We start from the raw sequence: 19,445 nt of genomic DNA on the forward strand, positions 1-19,445 counted from the left end.
TGGGGCTTGCATTTCTGATTTCTTCTGTAACTCCAAGTTGATGTGTCGAAGCACAATGAACAAAAAACAAACTGGTTTGCGGCTGCAGATTTTTTTAAAAATGGCAGTTGAAATAAAAGGCTGCGAGTACTCAACCAATCAGAAATGTTCAGCGCTGCAAACCCCACCCCCAAAGTTCCTGTACTTTTGGAAAGTACTACCCCCTGAGCAGGGACTTTTTGGGGGGAGTAAAATAATGTCCCTGGAACTTAATTTAGACCCTGGTCCCTGCGGTGGAAATGCACTGAGTTCCTCAAAAGGTTCCTAGTTCCTGGGGAAAGTTCCTGCGGTGGAAACACGGCTTAAGTTACACAATGGGATAAATGAAAAATACCTGAAATATCACAATGCAAGACAAAAACAGTGTGAATTAAAGTTAATGTCTATGAAGGTTTACTTTCAGTTACTGCTTGCTCTAAAAGCACAATTACGACAGGGTGAAAGTTTGATGTTGTTGACTTCCCATTATTGTAGAGGTAAGGGGCGTGGGGGGAGGTGGTATGGGGTGTAGAGGTGTCTGGTACATGCTTAGACAAAGGTGAATTAATTCACACAATACGTGCGCTCTTTTCAACACAAATCCATTTCAACAGTACTTCACACCTCTGTTTCCACTCTGATGCCAGCGACATTGTTCGTTTGTCGTACTTTGTTTCTGGGTACTGAGCCACATCCTCTGGGGAATGATCAGGTAAGTTCTACTTAACACTGCAACATCGCCACAGTTGAACAACATTTTTACCCCATTTAACTTGAGCTGTAAACCAAAGGCCAACATCATTATGTTGTGTATGTTCGCCTGTGCTGCTGACAGCCTTAGCGTAAAATCTTTTCTATAATTTTCAATGGTGAAAAACTTGTCCCATCTGTTTGCCAAAGATTTATCATGAAAGGACTGTGCCATAAAGAGAGCTAATGGATGAGAGAAGAAAACGATTGCAGGAGGTGAAGGTGCCTAATATCATACAAACTCCTCTAAATCATAATTTAATTTATGTTTTTAATCCTCTCTCCCCAACGACTCGCAGTTCTTGCAGCTTGAAGCCAATGCTTCATAATCAGGTCTTTTTTGGAATTTTTAACAGCATCAGTCAAATGACCAGACCCATGTGACCACCTGCACACCACATTCAGATTACATTAATAGTAATCAGGGGCCATTTCCATGTCATGAATATGCAGGTGTACTCAGATGCCATTTGAGAAATTATCAGTGCACCTGCTAATTACCACACAGGAAGGTATAATTCCTTAATGTTCAGCTGATTACCAAGATGCCTGAATGAAAGGTGATCTGGATAATTGAGGGTGCCAAAAGCCACTCAAACAAAAGCTCTCCATCCCACAAGTAAATAAGAATGAATGAATGAATGAATGAATGAATAAATAAATAAATAAATAAATCTTCACATTTGTATTTGTTCATCTGTCTGCCTAGAAGGCAGCATGTCACAAGGAATATTTCACATACTATATAATTCTACGCAGCTCTAGTTAGTCTTCAGTCTTTGTTGAGGGGATGCGATTATAGTCGTCTTCAAATATTCTTATTCTGCCACATTCCATTTATACAACCGTTTCATTAGTCCTTAACCCAATTCTTTGGCAATAGTTTGTGCATGCAAATTATTCAAATAATACATTAACCCCATCTTCAAACTCAGGGACATGTGTCTTTATCAGTGAAAGCAATTCTTTCCAGGACAAACTTCAAAGTTGAGCATTTTACTAATACCTGTTTCTAAAAATTACAAATTCATCCTTGCCTGCAATGTCCCTAGGCACTGTAATACAAAGGGAATTACTAATGTTAATTTTAAATTTGTCATGTGGGGTGCAGCGTTTATGTCTCCATCTCATCAGCATTTAAATTGGAGCATGTCTTAGAAAGAGGCTCTTCCGAAAGACACATGTTAATAGTTTATGTTCCTTTACAACTTTTGTCCTGTTAGCTAAGTATTTCCCTCTCATCTTGCATTACAAACAGCTACCTGAAGTCTTGTGTCATATTTCCAATACCTTTACCCCTGGTTCTTTGACTACTGCTAAGAGATGATGTGTGATTTTATTTGATAGTTATGTTTTACTTTTTCATCAATAATTACTTGTAAAAGAGCATTGCTGTTTTGTTAGTCATTTCTCTGACAGCCTGAGAAGGATTTTTTATTAGCAGTGTACAAGAACCAGACTGAATTTTAATGAAGGTTTAACAAGAGCATATTAAACTCTTGATAAATGCCATTACTTGGGCTCAATCAAAACAATAATGCAAGTGTTGTATAGGTGGTTATATCCACCATGGCTTGGTTTAATGAGGTTATCTTGGTTGCTGACTGAGAGATGTATTACCATAATTGTTAAAGCAAGTGCAAATGATGCAGTACATCTTGTCTAGTTTATTTTTCTTTCATCTTTTTCACTCTTAATCAAAATCTATGAATGACTATTCTCGGGTAATTGCACGGTATTTTGTGATTAATGAAATTCTGATTAAAATCCTCGCCTTCAGTTGTTCAAACCAAACAATTGTAAACAATGTTGCTTGATCACTGACATTATTCTGCGTTACGGACCACTTCGACCAGAGTCACAATGGGTCGTTTTTACTGGTGAAAAATCCTTTTTGAAATATTTAAGCAGAGACACTGGTACATCTTAGATGTGCAAGCTTCTCCACAATATGCGATTCCCAAATCATTATCATAGAAGCTGATGGAACAACTTGAGTAGGTCATGATGATTAATGCACCGAAATATTATACTTTGTGAAATATTTCTCAATGAGAACCCTGTTGTGCTTATGTATTATATTTTAATGGCCTAATTAAATATACTTTTTTTTTTTAATGCACACCATAAATGAGGTCCAGGATGATATTGTTTTAGTTCAGTTTCATTAATAGTAACAATAATTTTAAAAAAGGTAAGGGCGATACAAAAACATTTTTGAAATGAAATCACCAGCTTGCATGAACTTGTTCAATGTCTGGTGTATCCCTATCGCTTTTGCACATTCATTTATTTATTTATTTATTTATCTTTTTACATGAATAAACTACACTTATATTTTCTCGGTATCGTCATCATTTGCGGATGGTAACCACAGGCTACCTCGCATGTATATGCCCTGAATGAATACACAATACATATGTGGAGTGTAGCGTGATGTGTGCGTGCTTGCAGGGGGTTGGGGATTTTCTTCAGGAAAATATCGCTGGATGGCATTTACATTATATATTTTTTAAAACGCTTCAAATTAAAACTCAATTTCACTACTGTGAAAAATTGCCGTTCATGATATAAGCATTTCAGTTTAAAGTGAGCACAGATTATTCAGAGTGAGAGTTAATGTCAAGCTTTTAACTTTCCGTTCAGTTTCGCCGAGCAATTAATCATAACTCCATCTTCAGCCGGAAGACCCAAGACAGATTAATCATTTCACATACTTGTGTGTTTAGCTGTAATAATTTGGCTCTATCATGCTGAGACAGATTCAGTGGTGATTTATGCCTTCGGTTTCCACAAAGCTCAGACACAGACTGATCGTGGTACTGTACTGCTTTAGCTCAAGAACAGTTTAGCTCAGTTATAACAACAATACTGATCTCAGTGCTGATCTGCAGATGGTCATTTTCACATTTATGAAATTAAACAAAATACAAAATAAATGTAACAGTCGACATGAGGGGCAGAACTAATCTTTAATTTATTTATTTATCTATTGGCCCTGCATTCTCATTCGCTGTACTGTACATGCCATATAAGGTCTGTAGAATTAAACTCAATGCAGTATCACAAATCTTTATATTTGAAGGTGGTGCATCAACACAGATTATCTCTGATATATATATATATATATATAAATAACAAGCTGATGTATGTTATTTTACATAATACATGGGCAATTGCGTAGTGAGTCGTGATATGATGACAGAAGTGTCATTTTCAAATGAAACAAATTGCAGTTTCGACCTGCAATGCTGCTGTGACCATTATATCAGGAAATGGCATAATCTGGATTAACATTATATCATGAAATAGCATTTGCTGATAATAAAAGTTCTGGACAAATAAGACAGCAGTAGGCTTGCATATGGCAAGGAATATATAGACTATATGATTCCAAACAAGTGACCTCAAAGACAAAACACTTTTCCGCATAAGTGACAGAAAAACGTATTTCACTGGTCCAAATGATCTCTAGTACAGTATATGTGGTTAATTAGAGGAAATAAGTAAGTAAATAAATAAATAATCAAGCATTGGTGGACCTTTTGAAAGCAGACATTGTTCCAGTACTGATTACTGTGATTCATTGCTGATGAAGATTTATATTTCTGAAACATGCATTTTACAAGCAGATTGTGTCTGAACAACTTGAACCTACTCCACATTTTCGTTAGAGGTAAGGCAATAAATAAATAAATAACTAAATAAATAAATAAATAAATAAAATATCTCTTTAACATATATAGAACATAACTAAGCTTCGAAAGACATGTTGAAGAATCCACACATACATTGTTTTGTTGGGAGGCCTTGCCACAATGCCTTGAACCAAGGCCTGTTTGTAACTACAGGCACATTTCTAGGTTGTGTTTTGCTTTTTATTAGCTAAAAGAGGACTGGACTGCAGGGATACTCATAGTCAGCAGTACCGCTGCTTTTCTCTTCTGTCTGATAGTCCATCATCCAGTAATGTCACTAATTGGACAGAGATTGCACTCAACTGGTGCGTCACGTTTAAATCAGTCCGATTAGGGGGGAGGAATGAAAACCAGCAGTACCACTGGCCCCGAGGGCCAGATTTCAGTATCCCTGCTTTGGTGTTTTTTTTTTTTCTCTCATATATCTTTCTTTCAGGATGAGTGTAGAATGCAAATGAAATGAACCCCTTTTGTGTCTGACATTAGGAAATTATTAACAGGAGAAATGTGCAGTTAATTGTGATACTCAGTATGCTTTCCAATAGAACTTACAGTCCTCTCCAAACTATACGATCAGCTTCTTACTGATTATAATAGATTAATTGATTACTTAGCGGTGATGTCATGTTGTTTGTGGTTAATGAAGCTTAAATCTCAATTGGCTTGTATAGTCAATGCCATTTCCGCCATTTCTGGCAAATGCAACCTGAACAAAACACATCTCTTTATTTAAACGCAATCGGGGCTTTGTAAATGTAAGGTGGGTTCCCACAGGTTTTTAACATCATCGATATCCTCTGTTTTATCATTTGCAAGTCTTTAAGGTGGTTCATAAACAAAGAGCGTGGTAACACAAATATCATATGCTAGTCAGTGTTTGTAAATAAGTGGAGATATTATTGGCATATTATAAATAACTAGGAGATTGTTTATTTTTCTGCTGCTTAATTGGCAAAATGTAAGCAATATCAGCCTACCTTACTGATGAAGTCATATTTATGTAAGCCTAAATGTTATCAGCTCCCAGTTATTTTACCATCCCTTTACTGACATTATTTACAAATAATTTGTCAATGTTCAACTGAATTGACATTCATCCACTGTATGGAGCAGAATTATGCTGTACTAGAAAAATAAGATCAGTGAGATCTAATGTTGTAATGGTCCACATTTATGGCAGCTTTATTCAAAGTATGTTCACAAGAGTCTTACAATTAAATGGCTCTATGCATTCACTCTGTATACAGTTTGCAACTCAGACACAATCTAGCACAGTAGCCTACACTGACAAAGTAATCACTGAAAAGAAATGCCCTCAGAGGTAATAGTAATCACATCCAAACCATCCATTTAAATGACTTATGTGCACAGGTAATAATTACATTTCCAGATGTCTTCTGGTTATGCTAGTTCACTCCAAACTGTAGAATATATCAGCAAGGTTGATGCCATCAAACACATCATACTATACACGTGTAACTCTGCTAATTTGCATGCAGTGCTTTCATTGGTTTTATTCCCTGCTCGTTATATTTTACCACCAGGAACAAGTACAATGAGCAGACACTGTCAAACTCATCATTCGACTCCTACCTTTATGAATCAGTAAATAATTCCAGTGCAGAGGTTTGGCTAGAACACAGCTGCTACCATCAGTGTTTATGAACAACTGTCACTTTCATTTGAGAACATGGTAATTAGCTACTCAGCAAGAGAAATATCAAGTTTGCTACTCAAATCAAAATTAATCGCGTGTTTTTTTTAAGATTATCAAGTGCCATCAAACCAGTCAGCAAATGCAACGGTTTAATGGATCAGGCATGGTTATTAGCAGACAGAATAATTATTTCTCAATTAACTGGACATAACATAGTAGAACATAATGAAAACCAACAATTATTCCTTCTTTTGTTTGAATATGTACACGCTCAGTTATAATGATCTCTGTTGAAATCTCAGATACAATGTAGTGATTTCACACTGTGCATCATTCACATTTTTTTTAAAATTATCACTAATAGAAATTATGCAGATGGGAAAACAAATATTTTCCTCAGCTTAGTTAAACAAAATGCCCTTTGCAACAGCCCAGGTGGTTTATGATTTCTCTGTTTAAATGTCAAGGCAAACTTGCATTCTGCCTTGTTTATCTAACCATCTCAAACCTGTCACAGGAGTTACAAGCCTTACATTTTATGTGTCTATAATAGGGTAGCCTTTTTGGTTTGAGCAGTGTTCCAGAACCGCTTTGTCATTTGACTTTTAAAAGCACATGACAGATGGGTTTGTTCAACAGCTCCAAATTAAACTGAAAATTGAATCATTCAAAGTTCTGTATATTGCAATATAACTTGGAGCAATTTTTTAAAGGATTGCAGTAGTTTGCTGGACCTCACAATGAACTCAAAAAAGCTGTTACATATTCAGATTATGCCTCCCATAAACATTTATAGGGTCCTCTTTTCTAAGAGCTTACTCTATTTTATCTTATAATTCTGTGTCACCATAAATAAATCAGATGACATGTTTGGATAGATTGAATAGAAATTTGTTAGTATTAACCGACATTTAATTCTGGAATTACAGTGCAGTCCAGTACAGTGCAAGGTTACAGACGTTGAATAGTTTGCTGTCTTTATCAGATAGCATCTATTATATGTGTTCCTCAGGCACAGGGGATACTGTGTGAATCTAAAAGGCTTCAAAGTAGCCTTTCAGAATCTCTAGCTTTCAAAACATTTCATAACAGACATCACTGCTGTAGGACTACACAGAATTGTCATATCACACAGGCATTTTGAAAGGAATGGTAAAATGAAATGCACTGCAAGGCCTTGGAAACCAACAAGGTCTATCATCTGAAAAAATGCTCCTACATTAAACAAGTGGAATATTTGAATCACATTTGCATGGACAGCAGAAGAAAATTGGTATTGGATACAGAATTGAAGAAACCAATCGGTACTGAACAGAAATAAAGTAGACACATGTCCTTCAGTGTGACAAAAATTAGGAGGGCAGGATTTTAAAGCTTGAGAAGTATTTCAGTATTGTTCGCTCTTACAATAAGAAAATAAATTATACTTGCTGGAATTAATCTCTTCCTGTTCATAGCTAAAGGCATGTATCTGACCTTTACTTATGGGCCATTGATTGTACATGCAACATAATTTAGTTTGCTGACAGCAATCATCTCACTTTTCATTAAAAATGCTTTAAATCCTCACCACTGTTTGCCTGCACAATGGATTTGTATGTGGTGTGCCAGCGTCACATTTACAAGGTGCCTGTAATTTATGATTGTGTGAGAGGTCTGCTAGCATCTAGATATTAAATGTATTTTTCTTACTTGTTTTGTAACAGCACCGTGTAGCCTTTGTAATCAGGAGCCAGAGATCACCATCTTCCTTTCAAGTAGCTTTCATCTCTCTTCTCTGTCAGTCACTCCTAGTAAAAGAGTCACTCTCTCTGTAACCTATGGAAAGGGACCTCTCGCTGCAATCGAAGTCGTTTTTCTTCTTTTCACTCCCCTTCTTTTCCTTGCCGCTGTGGGGTCACAGCAAGCTGTGGTCTTTAGTTTAAAGCAGATTATTCAAGGACACACACACATCACTGAATAGTGCAAGCATAGAAATATACACACAGCAGAGACTGTAGGGGGCATTTTAAGGTTGGAGGGGAATCTTCAGATTGAAGGTCAAACTTAAAGTTCCTTTCCACAGTCAACTTGAGGCACAGGACAGTAATAGATAAATATATGAAAGGACTGTAAGGACACACGGTTAGCCACTGATAATTAGGTAAATGATTTTCTCATTGCTCTACATATACACATAATCTGTAATGAACATAAAGGAATGTTGGATTTGTGCAGAACAAAGTTTTAGCTAAACAAGCCAATGCAAAAATAAAGTGTATAACCTGCATATATTTATTCTTTACTGAAAAGTCCAGAATATTCAATATTTAGCTTACTACATCATATAATTACTTACAAGCCCAAGGCAACTGAGAAGTCTGTACTGTAAGTGTACGATCAAATAACTAATAATGCTATATGCATATCTAGTGTTTAAACAAAAAGCAGCGTTCCTACAGTATTGGGTTAAAAGTGTGATACTTAGGTCAACATACTCAGGCTCTCTGAGTTATACTGAACTACACTTGATTGATCCAGTACTTCTCTGCCTGTGTGGATTTTCCTCAGGCAATTCAGTTTTCTGCGCATTTATTTCATTCATATTCTAAAGATGTATCCCAGGTTCACTCCAGAAAGGAGTTCTATCAAAATCAAAACCAAACGACAAAAGGAAAAATTTGTATGGAAAAGGTTAGCAAACACTTAATTTCATAAATCAGTTATTAAATGGATTACTGTCCAGATTCATTGTTTGAGGTTGTGTGTTTCTCATACTAGACACATGGAATAGCAGTTTGCAATTTACAGAGGATGTACAGAGGATAAGAACAAAGGGCCTGTGAACTCTGGGCCTCATTCACCAATATCTTCCTAAGTTTTTTCTTAAATTTGTTCTTAAGAATGATCCTAAGAAAAGTCTACTCCAGATTCACGATGTGTTCTTAAGCCGCAGAATTGTTTGCACATGTGTTCTTAAAATGGTGAATCCTATTGTCCTCGTAAATGCAAAGCGCATGCCAGTTGTTCCTAATTAGCATAGGTAAACGCCCCGCCAATCCTCATAAAAGGGCATGAGACTGCAGGGCTGTGTGCACACACAGATATCGAAAAGATACGTTGAGAGCGAACGAAGTCAATAATGCCCAAACGAAAATCTAAAGACGGTGGAGCACCGGACTCCAAACGTAAGAAAAATGTTAGTAGTTCTGAAGTGTAGATATTGCTGTGGGAAATGAATAGCAAACGACCTGTCATATTTGGTAGCGTCAGTAGTGGATATAAAATAACACAAAAAAATATGCATGGGATGCCATTACTCGTTCAGTGAACGATGTATCCGGAGAAGGGCGCACAACTGATGAAGTAAAAAAAAATGGTTTAATGTCAAATCTGAGACAAAAATTTTAAAAAATGCTGGTGGGCATGGGCGCAAGGAATTGCGTGTTGTGCATTCAAACGACAAAGCGCTTCTCGTCATATTAATACCGCTAATTTAATCAACCGGCAGTAAACTGCATCGGAGTAAACCCGTAGCTGCACTGCACAAAAAATATATTGCCAGTCATTTTGGTGTCACCCCCTTAGTGACGACCCTGAATAAGTGTTCTCTTCTTCAACATGTCCATGTGTTTAAAAAGTGTTACCTAAGTGCTTAGTTTGTATTCAAAATTTAAACATTTGTTTTTGTAGTATAGACCAAACATTGCATATTTGAAACCCCCAAAAATAAAAGGTCACTACAATGGTTTGTTTTTATCATGTATTTACAGATGAACTCCCGCTGAGGCAACCACCCTCTGAGGTGGAACCTGGCACCTTAATGCTTTGTAAAATAATGAAAATAATTATTTAAAAATATTATAAATGATAAAAATATTATTGTAATTTAAATCCTATAATATTATACAACCGAAGAATTGAAGAAAACGCAATAACTCAAATGTGCGTAAGTGTGCTCGAGTGTGCGTAGATTCTGTTCTTACCTAAGAACAAATCCCAAATAAGAAAACATTGGTGAATGTCAGACTCTTCGTGAAAACTACGTAAGTGGGTTTTAAGAAGAAAATTCTTCTTAAGAACAGTTGGTGAATGAGGCCCTTTGTTCTCAACATGCTTTAACCCACAAGATCTCTGGCTTTAGTGGCCTGTGTTTCTGTTACACAGTCCTCACAAAGGGCATGTGAACTGTGTTATCAACATGCATTAACCCAGGAGATCTCTGGCTTTAATGGCCTGTGTGTCTGTTATACAGTCCTTAACCCACTACCCCCTGGAATCAACATTAGAAGCACATTGCTTTAAACTGTCTTTTTCCCCTATATTTTAATGTGTGTGTGTGTGTGTGTGTGTGTGTGTGTGTGCGTGTGTACATTTGTGTGCTTTGCTTAGTTTTTTTTTTTTTACATCTGGGTTTCTTAATTCCCTCTGACATCGGCTGTGTGGAACAATATTGCGAACCTTTTGTTGAATATCTCCTCTGAAACCGTTTTCTTCCTATGCAATCTCCATAAAGCTCCCCAGTAGAACATTCGCCACAATAATTTGTGACAGGATTTCTCAGGCTATTAGCTGTGGTGCTTCCAGGAGGCGCGGGGGCCGAGGCGACTCTCTCAGCGGCCCAGCTGTTATCTCAACACCAGGGGAGGTGCAGAAGAGTGCACAATCCGCCTCTGGCAACAGTAAACTTGCCTTTTCTTCATGAAATGCAGCATCTCATTTCAAAGCTGCAGGAATTGCTCAGGGGAGCCACCGAGCAACACTCAAATCTGCCACTGCAAGTTTATTGCACTGTTTCCTCTCGAGGTACAAGGAAGGGATGGAGTCACCAAAAAATCAGTGCATTTTAGATACAATACCTTGCGCAAAAGGTTTATGAATGTACCCTTTGCATATATCAAGAATTCAATCTCCATCTAAGCAAAACGTTCAGTCATGCATAGGGTATCATAACAAATTCAAGACTTCAGCACAACTTTTAAAAAGCAAAAATAAGGATTTAAAACACCATCACAAAGATTCATCATAATCTTATGTACAAAATATGTACAGGTGACTGGTTGTTAACCACCATTAGTAGATATATTCCTTGTACATAAATTATCATTTTGATGAATTATGGAAAGAGTTTTGCTATCATATCTTACTTAATCAATCTTGGGACTGTCTAAATCAGAATTACAATTATGATTTAGCCTCTGGGGGTGACGCAAATAGTCCTGTGAATCAGAAGTACCCCAGCGGATGTAAGCATACCATATCCACCCGAGGACATTCCTTTTGTCCTGCTGTGCTGTGTGGAGTTTACAGACAAACAGGTTTACAGTATAGAATCATATGTAGAAGCGGGATGATTGATTTGGCCAAAAATGTACTGTGCAAAATTTCTCTGTGGTGCTGGAGTAAAATAAGTATTGGTTCTCGTTTGTCAGAACGCACACGCGAGAACAGGAGAGAACGCCTCAACAACAACAGTCATCCTCCCCCACTAACTTATAGTGGGAATAGTTGAGCCATTAAGCATGTCAGGTGACACAGTCCACAGAGGGATTCATTAAAATCTGAAATTAGGAAGGGTGATGCTCGACAGAAGAGCCACATTCAGCACGAGATGTTCCGCTGATGATCAGACACCTTCTAATCCTTCAGCTTCATAAAGCTGTCACTCAAGTGGAGGGATATAGAGGAATGGTATATTGTTCGTGAGGTGCTAGAATGTAGGGTTTAGTGGTTTTTTCGAAAAAAGAGGATTGTCACATCGTGACAAAGTGTCAGGAGGGGATAATCTCTTAATGATCGCGGAATGCGTAAATGCGCTGTGGAGCGGCATCCTTGAAAGTAGGCGATTTCACAATTTTTTTATTTTTTATTCTGTCTGTACCTTTGTGTTCTCTCACACCCAATGGAGACGCCTGATCACAGCACATCTAAATAAACATTGCTCTTAAACATTGCTATCAACTCCCTCGACTTCACAGTTTCCTAAACAGCTGCGGCAACAATTCAGTGCCCCCCCACCCCCCCCAATCCCCCCGTGTTGCCTCACAGATCTGTCAAGAAAACAAAAGAAAAAGATAGACTATTCCCCATAGTTACACAGACATTTACTTTAACAGATGATTTAATATTCTATATAGATGACAGCAGCTGGTTCTAAAGACAGCTATTGGGCATGGCAGAGTCAAGAATCAACAGGGACTTTAGAGGAGGTTCTGTAGGACTGCAATAATAGTAAATAATAATAGGAGTACACTGCTCTCAAAATATTTAATGATCTATAAATAGTGATATAAACTTCCTGCCATACCTCTACTCGCATGACTTATGACAAGTAATAGCTTTAGACAGGAGCTCCAGATCCCCTGCCCCTCTAGTTTAACTGACTCCAGAGGCCTACAATTCTCTCTCCTTATGTGTGGTAGTCATATTAAAAAACAACTTGTCTATGAAAATAAGCTTCAGGGTTGTTTGTTTCTCTCGCTCTCCTGCTCTTAGTCTCTCTTGTTTTCATTTTCTTTCTTTCTTCCTATTCTGTTGGCCACACAATATGTTTTAACGCAAGGACAAAAATACATGTATAATATGACACAATCCATAATTTTCTCCAAGTGGATAACACCATTATCACACTGACAAAAACCTTTTGCTGCGTTTGGTAGCCTATTTGATGACCAATCGTGCCTCTTTTATGATTATAATTGAAATTGCATTGTACTAATTGCTATTTAAGAATCATCTTTTACAAATGGTGATAACATTGTAAATCATCTTATACACATGACCAGGTTAAATTGACTCCCCATTGTCTACCAAAAGATCTAGAGAGGAATCTACTTCTGATGTCATAACCATCAGAGAGCATTTTATTTTAAGAGCTCCTGCCTGTCCTTATTAAAGGGCTATGAGAAGCTGGAAGCGTTTGTATATGGTCATATATTTCAGTTTGCTCTGGTAACCTCAAACATGGCAACACAAGCTTGACAATCTCAAGTGTATTGTTGCCTTCAGTGGCTCTGAAATCCATTTTCCCCTGACAATCAGCCTGTAATGAAGTTCCTACAGAAGCATCAATAGGTCTTCAAGTTAACCAAAGGGTCTAGTTTGTGCAGCACTGGTATAAGCCTGAAAATCATTTCATTTAAAGTTAATGGAGCAAAAATGTAATTTTTCTCTCTCAAGCGAACATGGATGCAAAATAGCGAATTCTGGGAGATTGCCCACACCGCCTTTATATATGTGCATTCTGCTTGAGTGTGTCTCCTCTGTGCCTGCCCCGACGTCATTCCCCGAGACCTTACAGAAAAGCCCATGTGAAATGGTATTGATCTGAAAATTACTGGCCTGCATATTCACACCATCTGTTCTGCTAACTGCAAATGCCAGATAACGTTTTTGTGATGAGAACAGAGTGATATTTCCCCCCCGGTTCAGACTGCAGATATGTGTAAGCAGAAGCAAAAATGAGCCTTAAGGTTTTCTGAATTCACATTAGCAGCGGAGTGAAAGTTTAAGAAAGGTAAATACTAGAGCCCTGGGAATGTATGCAAAAGAGGGGAAAAGGACATTGAAAAGAGGAAATCAATGTGTATTCACTTCACATTCTTACACCTATTTCCCCAAATTTAATATCAGGAATTTTCACGGTAAACATCCAAAAAGAAATATTTTTCTTCAGTTCGTATAGCCTTCATACAGATAGCAAGGCATGCAGGTGTGAGTCCAAATCCATGCTGTTCAAATAAAGCAAATAGTAGTTATTTACCCCCTCCTTTCTTAAGATATTAAAAAGCTGTCCACAATAGACTGAATCCATCATAAAATGATCATCTAGTGTGCTAGCAGGATGATAACCTTGGAATGAGCAGATTGTCATTGATATTCCTCTCAGCTTCTCCCAAGTGTGGGTAGTGTGTGACACAGTCTGGGTGGGTGGGTGGGGGGTGGGGGAATCAGAACCAAGTCTGGTTCCATGACTGTGCAGTGAGGTTTATATCCTCACATGGGCCTGGTAGGGGAGGGGGTTCAGTCTACTCCCCACGCAGTCTGCTCCGCCCGTCGCGGGGCCACCTACCCGCTGCTTGTTATCCTGTCGAGCAAGGTAGTGTGTGACAGCCTGATAATCCACACAGATTTGTGCTGTTGACCCTGATGCGATCACACATTCTGCTTGCTTGAGAAGCTCCAACATCTGCTCTTCTGCCGCTGCTTCTGTCGGCATTGGAAACAATTTGCAGAGCGTGCACTGAAAAAACTGAAAATGGAGTTTCTCAGGTAGTTTGTCAGTAAGTTTTTTTTTGTTTTCAGTTTTTTGTCTTTGATAGCCATTGAAATCCAGCCTTGTATTTTATCATTTCTTTTTTTACCTTTAATTTCACATACATTTTGTTGTATCGCATTGTGTAGGGAGTAGACTGGAGAAGAGCTCTGCTGGATTGCGAGGGGGAATTGAACGTGAATGTCCCGGTCTGCCTGGAATCGCTCGACCAGCAGAAACACTCCTTCGCTTAACTGCAGTCAAGTGGCAGGAAGCAGGCGAGGGCCACAGCACATCACGAATTCCGCTCAGGATCGATGGAACATTTATAATAACATGCTTTCTCTCAGGAAGAGGTTAATGAAAAAGCTAAATGTGATCGATGCATTTGCATTATACTGATGCATTTGCATTGATAGGGATCTAATGCATAGCATTTAATACAAACGGGCTGAAAATCAAACATCAACACATAGATATATTAATTTTGGCAAATAAGGTACTTCAAACAGAATATGAATGTCTTTAACTCGTCAAGATGGTCATTGCAACATATATGTAAACTGCAAAATGTCATTAACATACAGTGTTGTTTCACCCTGTATTGGCTTACCATTTTATGTAAAACATATAATATTGAATTGGATTTTGTGCTTGATTTGAATAGATTAAAATTAAATCTTGGTATGCACAGTAATGCGGTCTCTCGTTCCTGATCAAAAGGTGTTATTGGGGATGCCTTTAGGTACAGTTGAGCCAAAAAAGTGTTCAGTATTCTGCGGTAGGATCTGCAGAGGAAATTGTTGAAATAATAACAGCAGTTGGCACACGCCACATTTCTGTGCCTCAAACCAGCCTGGGCCTTCACTAAAACACTTAGAGCAACTGTACAGGAATAGAAATCTGGTTATGCCTATTATCGTCATGGAAACTAGGCAGACGGCGGCACAAATCCACACGCCCTCTTCCCCACCACAAAAAATAGCTGTTCATAGATTCTGCAGAAAGTGCAGGCATTATTGTGCTGGAGTCATTCCAAGAGCCCCCTCAGCCCCCTCCACCTCAACGCATACACACACTCGCACACACACGCACACACATGCGCACGCATACACAACTACCACTGTCTTTATCAACATATAGACAGAGTTCCCTCTGTTGGCAGGTGGTGGTATGACACTGCCATTGTTCAGTCACACAGCAGTACTGATGTAGAATCCTCTCTTGACCTGCTGTAAATCCCTCTGACTCCTGGGGAAAAACAGGATGTGCAACACCTGAGACAAGCGACAGTTGCATCCTACCATCTTCAGGGTTTCAAGCTGACATCTGGACACTAATCACCTACAGATGACAAAAATGTTAATTAAAGCTAACATAATCAAATTCGATCCATATGGTCTTGCCCTGATTAAAGCACACGTGTTCTATACCATATTACTTTCACATCATTATTGATTTTTATGCAGTACTGTGAGCATTACAGCACTAAAATAGAAATACAAATACAACGGAGGCATTTCTAGTTCATGTTTTTGGGTGACAGTGAAAGAAACAGCTATACACAAAGAGCTCCATAATGTTTGGGACAGATATTTTTTCCTGAGTTGGCTCTGTACTCAACAATTGTAAATTGATAATTAAACAATTCATGTGGTTAAAGTGATTCTCAGATTTGTGTGATTCTCAGATTTTATTAAAGAAAGTTTTATATATTTTGGTTTCACCATGTAGAAATTACAGCACTTTTTATACCTAGCGCCCATCCCCCACCCCCATCCCCCACCCCCATTTCAGGGCACCATGATGTTTGACTTCACAGGTATTTCTGCTCAGTCAGGGGTGTTTAATTGCTTCCTTAGAGCAGTTATAAGAGACCTGTCAGTATCTAGTCTTGATTCTAAGCTTTTGATTACCTTTGGAGTCTGTTATTGGCATTTGTCAACATGAGGACTAAAGTTGTGCCAATGAAAATCAAAGAAGCGATTATGAGACTGACAAATAATAAAAACTGTCAGAGACATAGGCCAGACCTTAGGCTTGCCAAAATCAACGGTTTGGAACATCATTAAGAAGAAAAAGTGCACTGGTTAGCTCAGTAATCACAAAGGGCCTGGCAGGCCAAGGAAGACCTCTACAGTTGATTACCAAATTCACACCATAATGAAGAAAAGCCTCCAGACACCTGTCCAACAAATCGGAAACACTCTTCAGGGGGCAGGCCTGGATGTGTCAGTGACTACTGTCTGCAGAAGACTTCACAAAAGAACCACTGAGGCTGCACTGCAAGATGCAAACCACTAGTAAGCTGCAAAAACAAGATAGCCAGGTTACAGCTAGCTAAGAATTACCTAAAAGAGCTTGCAGAGTTCTGGAAAGAGATTTTTTGGACAGATGAGACCAATATTCACCTGTGATGGCAAGAGCAAAGTGTGGAGGCCAAAATGAACTGGCCAAGATCAAAATAGTTAGTCTTGCCTTATCAATGGAAAAGATACGTTGTGTAGCTACTCTTGCTGCATGCACTTAGCAGTGCCACTTCTCATGGTTGCCTGGCAACAGGTGCACCACCAGTTTTCGTTTACTCTTCTCGTCTCACTCTCAGCTTCAGCAAGTAGCGAGTCGCTCTCTTCCTGCCCATGTCTTCTCAACCTTTATACTCTAAGCTCCTCATCCATATATATGGGTTCAAACATATAACCCTCAGCATCATTTGAAAACGAAAGTCATTGTCACTATAGTTGTCATGGCTACTTGAAATCTTCAAACACCATGCACAAAAACTAGTGAATCTGTGTCACCTGCTAACTTTGTTTACAAAGATGACGCTATCAGCCATTTTCAAGCAACTGCTATCAGTTGTCATGCAACCCGGAGTAGTAACTCTCGTGAAGTTCAATGGCATTGATAGGGCAAGTGGTCCTAAACGAATAAAAAATATTGTTTTTTGTTTTTGTTTTTTTGCTATATTGGTACATTTTGATTGCAATATATGTATCTATGCAAGCAAATAAACATATGGCAGTTTATTTCTGTTTTCTTTTTTAAATAGGTGTTAGGTGGTGATTCTCAGCCATCGTTATATCAATATTGTTTAGCTAACAAAGCAGAAGGCTAAGAGAGAATGAGCTCTGCATACTCGAGCCCGATATGTCCCCCAATTTATCGCGTTATTTGCAATGAATAGCTCGGCAGACTTGGGTCGAAAAAATGTGAACTATCCCTTTAAATAAAAGCTGAGAATTTGCACTTTATCCACATGTGAATTATCTGATCACAAATCTAAAATTGTGGCATACACAGCCAAACCAAGAGGGTATGGACTTTTTTTTACAGACTACTGTCCAGCATAGCTACCTAGCTAACATTAACTAGTTTAGAGCAAAAAAAAAAAAAAAAAAAAAAAACATCAACTAAGACCACAACTCAGTGCATTCATAGTCAAGACTGTAGCAATATTTGGAAGAAATAATTATTTTTACAATGTGTGAGAACAGTACTGGCCCATTTTTTTGAAAAAACAGCACAGCACTTAAACCAGTATTTATTTATTATCTGCCATTAACAAATACTTATGTAGTTGGTTCACATGTTGCGTGGCTAAATTTCACCATGCTGACATAGATTTGGGAGTGGGTCAGAAGAGGAGGAAGCATAAAGTCTAGCGAAAATACATATGGACATGGCAAAGCCGTACATATTACTGCTTGTAACATTTCAATTCTTTACATTGTGTTTGTTCATTTACATTTTTGATATTGTTATATTCACATTGGTGGTAAGACACCATTGTTAGCCTTTGCTAATAATGCTCAGCATATTTGTATGGAGGGCTGAATAGCTGTTAGTATAGGGCCATTGTAAGCATACCCTGGGCAGTGGCATAGTGGCTTGTAGTGGCATGATTTGTTAGAATTCATCCCACTCACAAAGAAATTGAGTGTCTTTCAAGAGGTTTGTGCTATGAGGGCATTTCACATACTGTAGTATAAGTGTTCATAGGTGGCTCAGTCATATGTTATGTTTGATGCACTGGATTACAGTGAAGGTACAACATCACTAACAGATTTGTACTGAAATATATAATTTACAGTAACGCAAAATTGAGACATTTTGGATAGATTTGGAGACACAAAGGGACACCAGGGTAGGCTGCTTATTTTTTGCTTCATAGATCTTTAGTAGCTCTGCATATCACTCTCAGGTTTTTTAAAATATGTTATCTATCAGTATTTTATTTCAAACTAAAGGAGAGTAACATAATTTTTGCATTTTTGCACTTCATTTCTGCCTAAATTATGAATATAAACTAATCTAAATTGGTGTATAAATGGTATGTCTCTTGCTTTATTTGAGCCATTTTCCAAGCCTCGCATGATGTGAAGTCTTGATGCTCACATCTGGAGTTATAAAGCCTTGAATAGAACACTACCTAAATGGGTGAGGATTGGCCAGATTTGGCATCTGCACAAAGGGGTTAAAGGGGAAAATACATGGGAATTCAAGGCTTTACATATCTTTGAAAAGTACATTCAAGACATTTATGACAAGAATACATGCATATTTAATGTATGTAGAATTAATCATTATTATGAAATCAGAGGTATTTCAATGCCCGTGTCAGCTCAAGTTTTCAATCCATTAATGGAAGAAAGGAAAATACTGGGATGATTTACATCGTTTCTGAGAACTTTTAAGAGCTTGAAATTTCTGAAATGCTGCCAGGTTTACCTAACAATAGCAGCTGACAGCCAGTAAAAAAAAAAAACATACTACAGCTAAATAGCTAAAATTATAAACAAAATAATTGTCAAGATAAGACCGTGTATGATTTCTCAATTAGCGCAAGCATTCACTTTCATTTTCATTCATAAATGATTTTTTTTTTATCATAGCATTTTCTAATTTAACATTCTTGTTCTCAATTGGCTGTTTAGCACTGCAGAATGACATAGAATATTCCAGTTGTGAAATTCCATTTGCAAGTGCTATGGTTATAAAGAATGACCCAGAGGCAAAGAAAATCAGTGTGGGCAGAAAATTTGGAGCTGCAGGTAAGACATAGCTCCTTTTTGTGCATGATGCACAA

The sequence above is a fragment of the Anguilla anguilla genome, chromosome 4, assembly GCF_013347855.1.
Source record: "Anguilla anguilla isolate fAngAng1 chromosome 4, fAngAng1.pri, whole genome shotgun sequence".
Lineage (NCBI taxonomy): Eukaryota > Metazoa > Chordata > Actinopteri > Anguilliformes > Anguillidae > Anguilla > Anguilla anguilla.